The sequence below is a fragment of the Electrona antarctica genome (genome assembly GCF_951216825.1).
Source record: "Electrona antarctica genome assembly, chromosome: 11".
Lineage (NCBI taxonomy): Eukaryota > Metazoa > Chordata > Actinopteri > Myctophiformes > Myctophidae > Electrona > Electrona antarctica.
This window is the reverse complement of record NC_136792.1, coordinates 24,281,642-24,299,603: the sequence shown is the minus strand read 5'-3', so window position 1 is coordinate 24,299,603 and position 17,962 is coordinate 24,281,642.

Here is a 17,962-nt window from a genome sequence, read left to right as displayed (position 1 = left end):
ATCAGTGCGCCACGTAATACATTTTGGAAAATGCTTGAGAACCACTGAACTATACAGTACTTGGTGGTATCGTTCAACAGCACTCACATTTGTTTAGAGGTTGCTTATGGGGATTTATTTGACTTATTCTCAAACGTTTGTCAGATCAAAGTCTATTACGTCCTATATGCTATTATGTTCCAGTGGCTCACTGTATTTGACAGAACATCATGTTCCGCACGCTCGCCAAAGCTTTTAATCGTCTTTTACATGGAAGTTTTTATTAGATATTGTACAATTAACACTGTTCTAAAGAATTCAGTCATCTTCAAGAACATCCTTGAAGCCTTGAAACATGTTCATGTCCCTTGAATGGTGACAGAATGTAATGTATAGTCACATACTCACATTCACCAACAAGTTTGATGTGCAGTCGTGGAAAGTAGCTAATTTACTCAAGGACGGTATATTGTACAATGTGGAGGCACTTCTGTGGTCTACAGCATGCATGCATGCAGTACGTGTGTGTGTGTGTGTGTGTGTGTGTGTGTGTGTGTGTGTGTGTGTGTGTGTGTGTGTGTGTGTGTGTGTGTGTGTGTGTGTGTGTGTGTGTGTGTGTGTGTGTGTGTGTGTGTGTGTGTGTGTGTGTGTGTGTGTGTGTGTGACAGCCTCTCATCTTTCTGCCTCTTGCAGAAAAACATTGCCAGTTGAAGATAAACTATCCCTGACAACAAGGCATGTTTTGAAAGGGTGAAAATGTACCACAATACACATCAGTGTTTTTACAGAAAATTCAGATTTTGTCGTTGACTAAATATCAAAAACCTTAGTATTTCCATTAGTGTTAATTTGGACAGCACACCATTAATTAGTCCTATTTTGTCATCTGAAATGGTCTAGTCTTAGTCGACTAAATATCAAAAACCTTAGTCTTTTAGTCTTAGGCCTAGTTCACACCTACACAACAAATGTTTGGTCCGTGTGTGATGCCTGATTGCTTTTTGATTGCTGCTCCAATTCATTTTCAATGGGAGTCACATGGTTTGACCAAACATTTTTGTTTGATGAGGGGGGAGCAATCATTAATCAGCGATCAAACACAAATGTTTGATCAAACCATGTGACTCCCATTGGAAAAGCATTGTGGTGGCCCAAAAAAACGACCAAACATTGCTTGATTGGTGTTTGGTACGTGTGAATGAGGCCTTAGGCTGAGCTCACACCTTTCATGCAATTCTCTGTGCTCGTTGGGTGTTGTGTCATGGCCGCCCAGCGGCCCAATGCATTTCCAATGGAGGTCACATGGTTTGACCCAACATTGTGTTGTGTGAGGGGGAGGGGCGCAGTTGTGCGCCCCTCCCCCTCACACAACACAATGTTGGGTCGAACCATGTGACCTCCATTGGCAATACATTGGGCGGCCATGACACTACCCAACGAGCATCCAACGAGCACGAGAATTGCATGAAAGGTGTGAGCTCAGCCTTAGGCTGCGTACACACCTAAAGAACAAATGTTTGGTCCGTGTGCGATGCCTGATTGCTATTTGATTGCTGCTCCAATTCATTTTCAATGGGAGTCACGTCGTTTGATCGGACAAACCTGTCCGATGTGGGGGCGGAGGGCACAACAAACACATCGGACACCTTGTAGTCAAAACAGCCAACGAACAGGGTGGGACTTCAGATCGGACAGAAGGGTGTTTTTTAACCGCCAACTAATAGGAGAGAACTTCCGTTCTTGACAGCACTGGGTGGGGTTTAGGCTGTAGTTTTCTGAGTTACGTGACACAGACTATTATATCGCTTGTTTGTATGTCTTCTTTTGGCTACGGCCGTGCGTAACTTGGAGAGTCCAAGTTGCGCACGGCTCTCTCCAGTGAGTGAGTCCAGTCTGGTACTAAGTTCTATTCTATATACAGAAATACAGGACGATAGCCAAAATAGCCGTCGGGCCTCGGCAGTTGTGAGGCTGCATTAATAATTAGTTCTAAAAGCATGTCTTTTTTACGGGGATCACTATTGATTTTAATAGTAGACGCATATATGTCTATGAGTAGCCTAGAGTAGAAATGTAATGGCAGCGTATGAGGTTCACATGCGCAAATATAACAGATGTACAAGTTATCGACACGAATGGTACTTACGGTCTGGTACACGATGTAAGCTTGTAGATCTGTTTATTTTAAGCATGCGCCACCGCCACCACGCAAAGTTATGACGCGCGCACATGTGGGGGGAGAGACCCGATATATTTTATAGCTCTATGGGAGAGACGCAGACAGAGAAATATTTAAAATCATCCTGTCTCGCTCTAGCGCACGGCCGCACGCATAAAGAGCCAATGGAGCAAATGTTAAATAAGCTACACAGGTGGTCCTAAATGATTAATTGATTACATCACTATAGCAAAAGACGTGATATAGTCAACTCCAACTGCAGCGGAGCTGTTCTGACTTGAAGCTTAACTGACCAGTACGGCTTCAAGTTTAAACCATAAGATGACATGGAAATGCCCGTCGATTTGATGCGCAGAAATAACATAGGCCTATATCGAATCAGGTTAAGGTGCACATGGAAGAAAAGTCCTTTTTATCGGGATTCGGGGATACTTTGTTGTAGGCTATACGTCTCCGGTGAATTGTATGCACCAGCAGCAAGCACATTATTGTTCAAACACCTGCTCCTCTGTTCATCTGTTGTCTTATTTGGCTAATAAAATACTTATTAAGAATTCATGCAATTTCAAGTTGTTGCTGCAATCATGATTCGTGTTGCTGTTCTCTTCTCTCTGTGTGACTGAAGTTTGCGCCCAAAAATTGTACAGTGATTTCCCGCACCCACTCATGTTATTTTTCCCTCCGTAGCAAAATGACCTCTTTTCTTTTTTTCACTATTTGGTTCGCTTAACATGTCCACGTGTCATTTGTTTACATATTTGGTACGCTTTACAAAGTCCAGTGTGAACACCAAACGGACCAAAATCAAAATGCAAATATTTGGTCCTTGGTCCTTGATCCGGACCTTCTAAGTGAACTTTGAGTGTGAAAAACGGTGTGTAAAAAGGTGTGTACGAAGCCTTAGGCTTCGTACACACCTTTCGGACACACAGATCTGTCCGACCGACCACTGATTACATTTTTATGATTTGATGCCTCCATGTCCCACAATGCTTTGCGCGATTTGGGCGGTGCTACGACACGCGGAAATAGATGCACATATGTTCAGTGTAGTTTTCTTGACTGCAGCAGCAGCTAGCGGTAGTTTGTCGAGGCCGTTTTTCACACTCAAAGTTCACTTAGGCCACTTTCACACCTAAAGTTCGCTTAGAAGGTCCGGATCAAGGACCAAGGACCAAATATTTGCATTTTGATTTTGGTCCGTTTGGTGTTCACACTGGACTTTGTAGGCTAAAGCGTACCAAATATGTAAACAAATGACACGTGGACATGTTAAGCGAACCAAATAGTGAAAAAAAGAAAAGAGGTCATTTTACGACGGAGGGAAAAATAACATGAGGGGGTGCGGGAAATCACTGTCTACAATTTTTCACACAGAGAGAAGAGAACAGCAACATGAATCATGATTGCAGCAACAACTTGAAATTGCATTAATTCTTAATTATTTTATTAGCCAAATAAGACAACAGATGAACAGAGGAGCAGGTGTTTGAACAATAATGTGCTTGCTGCTGGTGCATACAATTCACCGGAGACGTATAGCCTACAACAAAGTATCCCCGAATCCCGATAAAAAGGACTTTTCTTCCATGTGTGCACCTTAACCTGATTCGATATAGGCCTATGTTATTTTTGCGCATCAAATCGACGGGCATTTCCATGTCATCTTATGGTTTAAACTTGAAGCCGTGCTGGTCAGTTAAGCTTCAAGTCAGAACAGCTCCGCTGCAGTTGACATATATCACGTCTTTTGCTATAGTGATGTAATCAATTAATCATTTAGGACCACCTATAGCTTATTTAACATTTGCTCCATTGGCTCTTTATGCGTGCGGCCGTGCGCTAGAGCGAGACAGGATGATTTTAAATATTTCTCTGTCTGCGTCTCTCCCATAGAGCTATAAAATATATCGGGTCTCTCCCCCCACATGTGCGCGCGTCATAACTTTGCGTGGTGGCGGTGGCGCATGCTTAAAATAAACAGATCTACAAGCTTACATCGTGTACCATACCGTAAGTACCATTCGTGTCGATAACTTGTATATCTGTTATATTTGCGCATGTGAACCTCGTACGCTGCCATTACATTTCTACTCTAGGCTACTCATAGACACATATGCGTCTACTATTAAAATCAATAGTGATCCCCGTAAAAAAGACATGCTTTTAGAACTAATTATTAATGCAGCCTCACAACTGCCGAGGCCCGACGGCTATTTTGGCCATCGTCCTGTATTTCTGTATATAGAATAGAACTTGGAGACAGCCGTGCGCAACTTGGACTCTCCAAGTTACGCATGGCCGTAGCCAAAAGAAGACATACAAACAAGCGATATAATAGTCTGTGTCACGTAACTCAGAAGACTACAGCCTAAACCCCACCCAGTGCTGTCAAGAACGGAAGTTCTCTCCTATTAGTTGGCGGTTAAAAACCACCCTTCTGTCCGATCTGAAGTCCCACCCTGTTCGTTGGCTGTTTTGACTACAAGGTGTCCGATGTGTTTGTTGTGCCCTCCGCCCCCACATCGGACAGGTTTGTCCGATCAAACGACGTGACTCCCATTGAAAATGAATTGGAGCAGCAATCAAATAGCAATCAGGCATCGCAGCCTCAGGCTGCGTACACACCTAAAGAACAAATGTTCGGTCCGTGTGCGATGCCTGATTGCTATTTGATTGCTGCTCCAATTCATTTTCAATGGGAGTCACGTCGTTTGATCGGACAAACCTGTCCGATGTGGGGGCGGAGGGCACAACAAACACACCGGACACCTTGTAGTCAAAACAGCCAACGAACAGGGTGGGACTTCAGATCGGACAGAAGGGTGTTTTTTAACCGCCAACTAATAGGAGAGAACTTCCGTTCTTGACAGCACTGGGTGGGGTTTAGGCTGTAGTCTTCTGAGTTACGTGACACAGACTATTATATCGCTTGTTTGTATGTCTTCTTTTGGCTACGGCCGTGCGTAACTTGGAGAGTCCAAGTTGCGCACGGCTGTCTCCAGTGATGAGTCCAGTCTGGTACTAAGTTCTATTCTATATACAGAAATACAGGACGATAGCCAAAATATCCGTCGGTTCACATGCGCAAATATAACAGATGTAGTTATCGACACGAATGGTACTTAAAGTATGGTACACGGTGTAAGCTTGTAGATCTGTTTATTTTAAGCATGCGCCACCGCCACCACGCAAAGTTATGACGCGCGCACATGTGGGGGGAGAGACCCGATATATTTTATAGCTCTATGGGAGAGACGCAGACAGAGAAATATTTAAAATCATCCTGTCTCGCTCTAGCGCACGGCCGCACGCATAAAGAGCCAATGGAGCAAATGTTAAATAAGCTACACAGGTGGTCCTAAATGATTAATTGATTACATCACTATAGCAAAAGACGTGATATAGGTCAACTGCAGCGGAGCTGTTCTGACTTGAAGCTTAACTGACCAGTACGGCTTCAAGTTTAAACCATAAGATGACATGGAAATGCCCGTCGATTTGATGCGCAGAAATAACATAGGCCTATATCGAATCAGGTTAAGGTGCACACATAGAAGAAAAGTCATTTTTATCGGGATTCGGGGATACTTTGTTGTAGGCTATGCACCAGCAGCAAGCACATTATTGTTCAAACACCTGCTCCTCTGTTCATCTGTTGTCTTATTTGGCTAATAAAATAATTATTAAGAATGAATGCAATTTCAAGTTGTTGCTGCAATCATGATTCATGTTGCTGTTCTCTTCTCTCTGTGTGACTGAAGGTTGTGCCCAAAAATTGTAGACAGTGTTTTCCCGCACCCCCTCATGTTATTTTTCCCTCCGTCGTAAAATGACCTCTTTTCTTTTTTTCACTATTTGGTTCGCTTAACATGTCCACGTGTCATTTGTTTACATATTTGGTACGCTTTACAAAGTCCAGTGTGAACACCAAACGGACCAAAATCAAAATGCAAATATTTGGTCCTTGGTCCTTGATCCGGACCTTCTGTGAACTTTGAGTGTGAAAAACGGCCTCGACAAACTACCGCTAGCTGCTGCTGCAGTCAAGAAAACTACACTGAACATATGTGCATCTATTTCCGTGTATAGTAGCACCTGAAGATGGGCCATCTTCATTGGATCCACTAGAGGCTAAATGGTACACAAAGCCTACAAATGGTCTCCTAAATATAGTAGGCGTGGTTTGCTTCTCCCCGACCTCCCCCCCCCCCCCTGACAACAACACTGTTTCCACACTCAGTCTAGTAGGTGGCGGTAATGCACCATTTAGGTTTGCCAACCGCCATGAAACCCGATAGAAGAAGAAGACAACAACACTGACAAGTCATTAACAAAGTACATTGAAAACAACTGACAAGTAGTTTCTCGAAGTCCTCCAACCATATAAATTCATGATTTGGATCTATCTCATTAAAAAGTCTCTCCCTAATAGAGTTGTAGAATGGACAATAAAAAACTAAATACTTTTCAATTTCAATTTCCTTTAGATCACACAGACTACATAATCTATCCTCCTCAACCGTGCCTACATATCTGCCTGTCTCAATATGCAGACCAAGTATGCCAGCTCTAATTTGGGCACATAAGGATCATTTCTAATCGTTTTAAATATGTCCATTCATTTCACATTATAATATTCACATATTATCATCTTAAATATGGGGTCAGAGCCCCCTATGTGTTGTCCGTGAAATTGCAGATGGACAGAGAGAGGCTTCCGGACTCATCTCAAATCTCGCGAGAGTTTGTTGCTGGGATAAAGAAATGTCATTAACAAAGTCGATTTTCTCCTGATTTGTCTCGCTAAAAGAAGCCATTTTACTATGAATATCTTGTAAATATTGTGTGCCTTGTGATGATTTGGTCCAGTATTTAGTTCAGTGACCATGGAGTTAAGGAATGGTTCAGAAGCTGTGTTCACGTTCACTCTCCCATTGGAAATGAATAGACTCCAACATTCTTCCTGTCTCCTAATAATGTTACCGCCCACCTCACGCAGATACAGGAAGTAAAGCAAAGTGGTCTCTCTTGCTAATTCTCCTCTTGGGTAGCACCGCCCAAATCGCGCAAAGCATTGCGGGACATGGAGGCATCAAATCATAAAAATGTAATCAGTGGTCGGTCGGACAGATCAATGTGTCCGACAGGTGTGTACGAAGCCTTAGACAGCAAAATGAACACTGCTGCACATCATTATATAGAGAACTGATTGGTGACAGCGTGCAGAGACTCAGATGTGTTAATTAAAATCATCTGGTTAAAATTCATATATTTTTTCCTGTGTTGGCTTTCATCATCATCAATACTATCTGTGTGTTGTCTGAACAGGTAGGGCCATTTCCCATGACTGGCAGGTGTGAGTATAAAGAAAGAAAGACTTCACAATGCTTGTTTTGATCTTGCATTGCTGTAGTCCAGGGGTTCCCAAACTGGAGCGTGATTGATTGATTGATTGATTGAAGAATTTATTAACAGTTTGCAGAATTACAGTACATTTCAGGCACAAACTCAATACAAAGGCTGTTAACTGTGAGTGGACGACCCAATTAAGCATTACACTTGTTTCCAACAGGGTCCACCATGTTCAAATCATCAAAACATTTAGAGACGTACAAATAGACACTTCTATAGACAGAACAGGAATTCATCATAAAGGAGGTAAAAAGGGAAAAGAAACATATACAGTGAGGGGGAAAAAAGGGGTGGGCGGTGGGGGGGATTCACGTTCAGCTCCGTTAATTTGTTTGTTTTCCTTGGAGGAGCTGCGTTGGGTCCCCAAGTCGGCTCCGTGGCCGTACCTTGAGTTGGCTGTGTGGCCGTGACCGTCTCTTTTGTTGTCCTTGCGTTGGGTCCCCAAGTTGGCTCAGTGGCCATACCTTGAGTTGGCTGTGTGGCCGCGACCGTCTCTAGTGTTGTCCTTGCGTTCGTGTTTGAGGGATTCCGATTTTACAGGGGCCAGTTTCGAATTGCAGCCGACCGTAGGTGCCCTTTGAGAGCGGTTTTGAAAGAGTCAAGGGATTCGCATGTCTTAATGACAGTTGGTAGGGCGTTCCACATTTTAGTGGCATAGGAGCGAAAAGAATTTAGTCCCTTGTTTGTGCCGAATCTGGGTTGTACATGGTTCGTTGCACTCCCTCTGGTGTTGTGGGTGTGGACTTCGTTAACATTAAGGAAGTATCTAGACAGGTACATGGGTATCTTGGTGGTGTATCGAATCTTGTGGACCAGACCCATTGCAAGATGCTGTACTCTGTCGTCGACCCTAAGCCATTCCAGCCTGTCGAAGTGGGCAGGGGTGAGGTGGGTTCGGGGGGCTAGATCAAGTAGGAGCCTGACCAGTTTGTTTTGGGAAGTCTGGAGCCTGGTTTTAAGGGCCTTTGAGGTGCTGTGGTACCAGGAGGTGCATGCATAGTCAAAGAAACCCTGTACAAGGGCTCCTGTTAAGGTCTTCAAGGTGTTTTTGTTGACCAGTGAGGAGATCCTGTAGAGGAATCTTGTTCTATGGTTGACTTTTTTGATTACGTTGGTGGCCATTTTATCACCGGAAAGATTAGCCTCCAGGATGGAACCTAGGTAGGTAATTTCATCTTTACGTGTGATAACATTGTCACCCACTCTAACCAAGAAGCCATTTGCCTTGCTGAGATTACTAATAGAGCCAAAGAGAATGGATTCAGTTTTTCCCAGGTGTAAAGATAGTTTGTTATCAGCGAGCCAGGTGCAGATTCTACCGAGTTCAGAGCTGAGGGCATTTTCAACCTGCAGTTTGTCCCTGTCCGAGACCAGCAGTGCTGAGTCATCTGCGAACAGGAACAAGTTGCAGTCACAGGCTGAAGTCATGTCGTTTACATATATTAGGAACAGTAGAGGCCCTAGTATGCTTCCTTGTGGAACGCCACAGCTCACTGGGAGGGGGGGGGACAGTGTTCCGTTCACTTCCACCATCTGTTCTCTCCCCTCCAGGTAGGATTGCATCCAGCTCACTGATGTGCTATCGAAACCAATTGCTTTTAGCTTGTTAACCAGTATGGAGTGGTTCACGGTGTCAAAAGCCTTTTGGAGGTCCAGCATGACCATGCCGCAGTATTTGCCAGCGTCCACCTCTTGTTTGATGTGGTCGCTCAAATAGAGGAGGCATGTGTCAGTGGAGTGGGATGTTCTGAAGCCAGATTGGAACTCGTACAATAATTTATTAGTGGCAAGATACTTTTCAACCTGTTCATAGACTATTTTTTCCATCACTTTCGAGATGGAACTAAGAATAGAAATAGGGCGGTAGTTGCCGGGGTCTAATTTACTCCCTTTCTTGTGCAAGGGGGTTACTTTGGCCAGTTTGAAATCTTGGGGGACCTGTCCCTGTTTGATGGAGAGGTTTACTATGTGGGTGATGATTGGAGCTATAGAGATGGCTGAGTCTCTGAGAAATTTGGAGGGAATGTTGTCATGTCCTGTGGCCTTGTGGGGTTGGAGGGCACTCAGTTTCTTAATTACCTCATCAGTTGTTACCATAACTAGTTTAAAATCGTCTTTACAAACACCTAGGTTTTTGTAGAAGGTTGTAATGTGCTCTACACCAAAGAGCCCAGAGTGGGAGGGCAGTTTGTTAACCAGAGTTGTTGATATGTTTGGAGCCCCAGGGGTCCTTAGAGGGAGTCCCCAGCTATAAATCCGTTAATACAGGATCACAATAATTTTAAACACTTTATCCATTTATACATTGGCTATTTAAATAATAGCAGATATACAATTGCTCACAGCATGTCACTCCGTGCCACGCTGCGAGATTGTAGTCTACATCTGCTAAACATGCAGAAAGATGTTGAATAAATCTTCTCTTCTGGAGGTCCATGGAGCAAATCATTTTCAAATGGGGTTCTGCGGCCAAAATTGTATATCAATTTGGTGGTCCTTGGCACGAATTTTTTTGAGAAGCACTGATGGGGTGGGTCGTAATCACACACGCACGCACGCACGCGCGGTCGCGCACACACACACACAGAATGATGGCCATTCACCATTGCCATATTTCAGACATAATATCCATCTTTTTATCCCTTGTCTGCCTTTCAACATGGCCTCTCTCTCATCTTTTTAATGGACATCTTGAACACCGTGCTAATGGATTGACTGACGCTCCTACCTGAAGGCTCTCACAGACAGAAGCCAGGCCTGGAACGGCACAGCACACTGTAGCCTATTCTGGTCCTAAATGGCACACACTTATCTTTTGAGAGCTGCAGCATTTCAGATCTGCTTTGACGTGTGTGTGTGTGTGTGTGAGTCTCGTGATTGGCTGCTCGTCACCCCCAAACTCATTCCCTGAAATCACATCCCTAGAACGGCCTAATCAGCACTTAACAAGCTGTGTTACGTGAAATCGATGCCGCTCTCACCCCCCCCACCCCCCCCCCCCCCCCCCGCCACACACACACACCCAACCCATGTGAGCAATGCAGGGGGAATATTCCATAGGATACCACCAGTCTCAGGAAGGGGTGGGCCAAAGATGGAGAGAGAGAGAGAGACCCCAGGTAAAAGGCAGAGAGCGTGCAGTGTTCTCTTGCGTGAAAGGAGATAAAAAAGACTAGTTGTTAAAAGTAAAAAACCTGTATTTGAATTTTGACTTTTGTTAAAGTGACAAAGCATTGGTGTCAAAAAAGTACATTATGACACCAATACTTTTGGACTTTACCAAAGTTAAAGTGTTCATCCATATAAAGATCACACTTGTGTGGAGGGTCGCCTGGCAATTTGGCTGCCACGTGATGTCACGTTTAGCGCTCTAAACAAACATTAAAAGTCCATAGACTTGCCTGCCATGACGTTACATTTAGTAATAATCGTTTAAATCTAACTATACTTAAATAAAGTATAAAGCTGTCAAATAATTAAGTAATTAAATAAAGTAAAAAGTAGCCTCTGAGATAGTATAAAGTATAAAAAAATGGAAATACTCCACTCAAGTAAATTAACTCGAGTTACTTTCTGCCACTGAGTGTGTCGCATTCTTCACTCTATAACGATGGCGTTCGGTGGTTTTCTTGTGAGCTCCAATGCCTCGGTGGAAACAACCTCTTTTGTTTTGCTGGCTAATCATTTATTGATTTTTGAACAGGTCGTTAAGAGCAAAATAAGGATGTCAGCAGGTCACCACTGAGCAGCTCTCCTGTAGTAGAAGCACAAAGGACACCCACACGTCACCCATCTTTACCTTATCCTCACATAATTCATCCATTTTAACCGTATCCTTTCATAATTCATCCATTTTAACCTTATCTTTTCATAATTCATCCATTTTAACCTTATCTTTTCATAATTCATCCATTTTAACCATGCTCTCATAATTCACTTCACCCATTTTTAACCTTATCCTCACACTACACCACCCATTCACAGATTCACTTCACCTCCTCCTATAATTGCTCCTCACTAATGCACATTATTTAAAGGTATATTCAGTGATTTCACTTCATTCAAATATCACTTATTTTTTCTTTTTTTTTGGATAATCCTCCCAACTATAGAGTGTGCTGACCATATAAGGAGTTCCTCCCTGTCCCCAGTGAGCCCCTGGGGTCAAAAAACCCTAGTTTCAGTTTAGGTGGCGGGTGGCAAAGCCTTCATCCAATCAGGATGAGAGGAGCCTTCCTCCAATCATGATCGAGTGGGGGCGGGCCTTGGTGCACATGCTGTTGGCCTGTTGCACTTCCCCCCACTGTAGAGCGTGTGCATGTGCACATTTTGTTACCGTGGCGGACTGGGTGGTTTTCCAAATCACCCAAATCACTGAATGCTCCTTTAATGTTTGTGAGCTTGTAGATCAGCTATTTTTAAATAGCTTATGTATTGTGGCGACTGGTACACACAACCCAGGAGACAGAACTGAATGCCAAAATAATATCGTATTTTTTCACAGCTTGCTTAAACAAATGATAACTCTCTCTTTTTCAGATTTCAACGACCCAGCAGGTGGATCAACACAAAGTTCTTGCTCTTTCTTTCCAATAGATGGCGTGGAGGAGTCGTCTTCGTCGCTGGAAGGGAAGGCAGTAAAGCAGTATTTCTACTCAGACTGGGTATTATTATTTACTTGTCGCCCGATGTGTACTGGGGCAGTAGTAATAGGCCTACCTACTCCTTTTCCATGTGCTTGTACTCCGGTAGGTTGCCCTCCATTTCCATGGTATCCCAGTGTAGCCCCCAGCCAAGACCCAGCCCGCAACACTCCTGCCAATCGGGCTCAGCCCTATTGGCACGACAGGTTGCGCGTTGGTCTGGTGAGTGGGAGGCCCGGGTTCAATCCCTGCTCTAGTCTGGTGTAGTCGGCAGGACGTGGAGCGTGATATCCTCGCGTGAGGGACATGAGGGACATCGTGTGCGGCGGTCCACGGTGTGAAGTGAGAAGCGCAAGGACGCGCCTCAAAGACTGGGGGGGGGGGGGTGATTGTAGCCCCCAGCCAAGACCCAGCCCGCAACAGCCCTGCCAATCGGGCTCAGCACGGTCAGGACCTGGACGAATTAGTGACGTCTTGATTGTGACCAGATCAAGTCAAAAGACTAGTCAGATCTGGCCCAGAAGCTATATTATTTAAACTGGTGAAGACGTCCTGGAGATGACGTAAAGATCATCCCCATATGGGCTGTGATCTGGCCTAGTCCTAAATGTCACCGGAGTCACTGGAGGACAGTCTGGGCCAACGGAAAAGGTCTCATGAGTAAGCGATAAAGCGGAAGTGGAGCCTCCTCGCCACTTCCGTTTCGTCTTTACAGTCGCACACATTTATCCAAATATAAATATAAAACATCTAAGCATATACTATAGCTTGTTGCTTAGCAGAAAGGGAAATAAAAAATAAGCTCTAAAGATATTTTAAAATATATTTTCGTGAACAGAAATGGCAGCTTCCGTTACTCAGCTCATAGGGGCTATAGTTCCAGACTCTACATTCTATGTAGTCTGGCTGCGAGACTACATAGAATGTAACGTGAAATAAAGTGGTGTTCGACCTACCGCCCAACATGCCCGGTATGCGCGCTGCCTCACCTCCCGGAGAATGGATCTGTATACTGAGGCAGAGAGAGCTGGCTTTTATACTGTGGGTGGGTCTCTCCTAGCAGGTGAATACAGGTGCCGCGCATCCCAGCTGATCAAGTAGGTACGTATCTCCCTTCTATAACCGCGCAAAGTGGCTGGCGCGCTCTTCTGCTTTCTCTCCGCCCCTGCCATGCTCCGGGGGCGCTCTTACCTGTTGGGTGCGGTATTACCACCGAGACACCACAGTATATACGGGTTAAAGTGGTTAAACAGATTTTGATGCTGCGGTGGTTGTAGGCTCGCGACTCCCATGATGCACTCTGCCAATCACACTACTCTTTGTAGGCTGATCTTTTCTCGGGCAGTACAGTTGCCATACCAGGCCGTAACGCATCCTGTCAGAACGCAAGAATATGCAGTATATTTCATCAGGGAAATATTCGTTCACCTTCCATCTCTTTGGTATCGAAAACACTATATTTTTGATCTGATATTTTCATTTATTTATTCTTTTCTAAATTTTTATCCCACGATTTTGCAACCCAGTTTTTTCACCCAGTGCCAATTATCTAATGTAATCCTGAGCACTACACTTCCTCTGCCAACCTGGGGGGTCAACGGACTGACCTCATGCCTCCTTCCATGCATGAAGAGTCCAAGCTGCTTCTTTTCACCTGACAGGGGGGAATTTCCCTGACCGGACGTAGCGCGTGGAAGGAACACGTTATTCCAACCAGTTCCTTTCCCCTCCATCAGGCACCCCGGCTGGCCAGGGGGAGGTAGTTCAGAGACCAGGATTACTGCATGTTTTTTGTGAGGGTACCTACCCTAGGGGACACGGAGAGAACATGCAAACTCCACACAGAAAGGCCCTTTCGCCAACCCCACCTCGGGTATGGGCACTGATGACGCGGAGGAGGGAACACGCCCCCAGCACCCACAGCGTCCCCAGCGGGAATCCGTGCCCCTGATCTGCTATTTTCAGTGAAATAGCAGTGAAAATAGCAGCACCACAACAGACCACCACACGGATGCTGGGGTTTAAGTGGTTAAGCAATCTCGATGTCCAGCAACTTTTTAAATGTTTTTTTGTGGCTTTTGCCTTTATTTTACATATATACTGTATATTTTTTATAGAGGGATAGTAGGCTGACAGCAAATGGGGAGAGAGAGGGGGGGTGACATGCAGTAAAGGCCGTCAGGATCGGGAGTCGAGCCCGCGGCACACTGCCTGACTGGATTACCAGCCAAGGTGCCTGGACCGCTGAGCCACGGCCCAGGCCATCCAGTCCAGCGACTTTTCAGTGGATCGCATCACTCTGAGCGTTTCAACCTGGAAAATAATTTACTTTAAGAGGAGATCCTCCTGTCAGTGTCTGACAACCTGAAGGTTGAATCGTGGACCCCATGTTAAAGGTTTTGTGACATTCATTTTCATTGATTGATTTTCTTTTTCGGGTTTTCTCTATGTGTTCTCAAGCCTTTTGAGCTGCAATATAAAAATAACAATTTGCCAGCAGATGTCACTGTTGAGGGATTTTGCCTGTCAATCATCGCCTCTGCTCCCCTTTAACATTGTTTCAGGCTTGATCAGCTATAGCTATTTGTCTCAATAACGCAGATAACTGACAGAATGTTCACCAACAATCAGTTGATCGTTGTAGTTGGGCGTCAGTGAACGCTGTATGCGACTAGTTCTCCGGACATGATATCGTTGCTGTCGGGCAGAATCCTCTTCTTCTTAAGTTTTTTCTTTAAACTTCTTTAGTTTTTTCATTAACGCCACATGACAGCGTGACACAAAAATACCAAAAATAGCATCTGCAAGCTCGAAACGGGGCACAAAGCAGACACGTTTTGAGCTTGTAGAGCTGAAACTGTTTCTCTTTTTGAATTTAAATCCGGAAAAGCAACAGTTTGGGACATTTGACGATATTCAAATCGCTCCTCCGCCCATAAAACACTTTCTGTGGTCACACGGCCCTATAACTTTCCAGGAAGTCTTTAGCTTTGAATCTCCACCAATGATGTCATTGGTAAGCAGGCTCCTGAAGCCCAAGAGCCTGCCTGCTGTGAGAGGTAATTGCATGGTGCCATCTTATGACTAAGCTACTATGAGATCCATTTAGGTTGAAATGGGTGAAGTGTTCCTTTAACAGGGATGTATTAATAGGATATGTAGTTGTACTGAGTACTGTATATGTTGTATCCTATGTTGTTGGAGGCTGCATTTTCTGGGGGGTAAAGTGTGAATAACACTGCATGCCACTTTTGCCACACTGCCATCAACCACCATCCTGCATCCTGTTGAGGTATGCTAGGCTACTCTATGATTGAATATGTCAAGCCTGGAAAAAGAGGGGGAAGTTACAAATCAATGATGAATGTCGGGGGGCTAGCTCACGCTTTGCCTTTATTGATGTGTAGACTAACAGTTGCTTTCTGTTACTACTGTTACTGTACCTGCACTGTGTTCAGTGTAGTGTGTCTGTCTGGCTCAGGGGCTGCTGCTGTAGGCCCTGTAGTGCCAATGAAAGGCGGCAGGTCTTTTGCATTACACTTGACAGAACTGCGGAGGGAACATATAAGCACACGCGCCTGTTTTCATTTCAGTGGACCTTGCAGCTGTAAATGAATAGGTCTAATATATATCGGTGGCAACTCAGGGGTAATTGAATAAAACTAGGTGAAGGACTGACAGAGGATTTATGAAGTCTCGTGGAGCCACAGCACAACCTGGTGGTGGAGGTTGATACTGTACAGCCCCATGGTACCAGAAACGGGATCAAGTGGAGTTCAATTCATCATGCACCATTGACATTTATCATTATGAAATGAGTGATTAGTTATTGGTAATTTAATAGGTCAAAACAATACTGTATTTAAATTATTACATTAAATTGGCAATTCACTTCTCCTTATAGGTTTTCTTTAAAGGAACACTTCAGTTATTTCTACCAGGCCTACTATGCCTATAGAGGATATACACACCAGTTCACTATAAAGCTCAATATAGTACAGTACCATTGCTATGAGAGGCGGACTGCGGATACCTTGAAAATGTACCTGACCATGAAATAATCTTTTACTTTTCTTTTCTTTCTTTAACTGATGCAACAACTGAAGCTACCATTGTAACATGACAATGTTCCAGGAAGAGAGCGGCTGTAGTTTCCATTAGCTTGAAACCCCCATACATTTGAGACCACACCTCTGAGACGCAGTCAGCATTAATAGTGAGGAGCCAGCCATGTGGAGATAAGGTTGAACATATAGGCCTGCTGCCCAAGGTTGGATAATACAAGGGCAATGCCTGGTAATGATTTGTTTATCACATACTGTACCATACCATTTATTAGCACCACCACTAAAGTCCTCAATAAATGACAGTATGTGGCAAACGCTGCTCCCTGTTCCACCAGTAGCCTACCCACTCCAAATGACCACATCACACCAGTCCTCCGTATGACCTTCCCTGGCTCCCAGTCATACACAGATGACCTTTCTAAATAAAACTCAACGGCGTCTGCAAAGCCCTCAACAGCCCAGCTCCCCTCTACCTCTCCGACCCCGGTCCATCAGGTGCAGTGATGCTAACCTCCTGATTCCTGAAAGTCCCCATGCAGGACCAATTAAACGCTGGACCAGTAGGGCAGTGCTTCGCAAAGTGGGGTCCAGGGGGACCCTAGGGTTCCTTGAGGGGGTTCCAAATGGACCCTTCTTTCCTTGAGCTTGAGCTTACAAATACTGTGCTTACAAATGTTATTTGTCTGTCCTCAATGTTGTCCTGTATTTGTTGGTACTGGCAGGGCTGTGTAACATTATTTGCCTCTTCACTAAGTTCGTTTGGCCAGTTCACACTTGTAAAAGAGACTTTAGTCGCAATGTGGGTGAGTTATAGGGTGCTTGAGATTAAAAAGTTTGTGAACCACTGAGCTAGAGTGACAGGGTTTCCTCCCTGTGGAACTCACATCAAAGCTACCCTCGATCACCATCTCTCTTTTAAACCGGCATGTTAAGACAGTATTTATCTTATTTATGATGTTTTTGTTTATCCTGTTGATGTTGAGTGTCCAGAAAAATGCTGTATACTGTATATGATGTATGATGTATGGTGGTGATGATGATGATGATGATGATGATTATTATTATTATTATAATAATAATAATAATAATAATAATTATTATTATTATTATTATTATAGCCTTTGATCAACACTTTAGTTTAGACTGAGCATGGAAGATGTGTTGCTGGCATGCCTCACCCTTGGTAATCAGCCATTCTGTGAAGTGTTTTCCACAGGGGTGAGTTCAACAACTATGTTTGACGGACAAGTTTCGTCCATGTAATGCTGCCAGCTCAGCAAAACTTTGGCAGTGCTGCATGGTTGGTCAGCTATTGTAGCCTATAACCACAAGGGAAGATACGGCAGCTGACCAATCAGCACGGGTTTATCACCTTTGTCTTCCTACAGCAGCTGAATATCCCTCCTGAGAAGAATAAAGCTTTATATCTTATCTTATAAATGGTAAATGGTGAATTTTATATAGCGCCTTTATCCAAAGCACTTTACAATGTGCATTACATTCACACACTGATGCCAGAGTCAACCATGCAAGGCACCAAGCTGCTCATCAAGAGCAGTTAGGGGTCTGGCTCAAGGGCACACACGTTGATGGCTATATGCCAAGGGGAACCAGGGATCGAACCAGGAATCCTCCGTTTCCCAAGCGGCCACACCACAATGATGTGCCATGAGCAACCG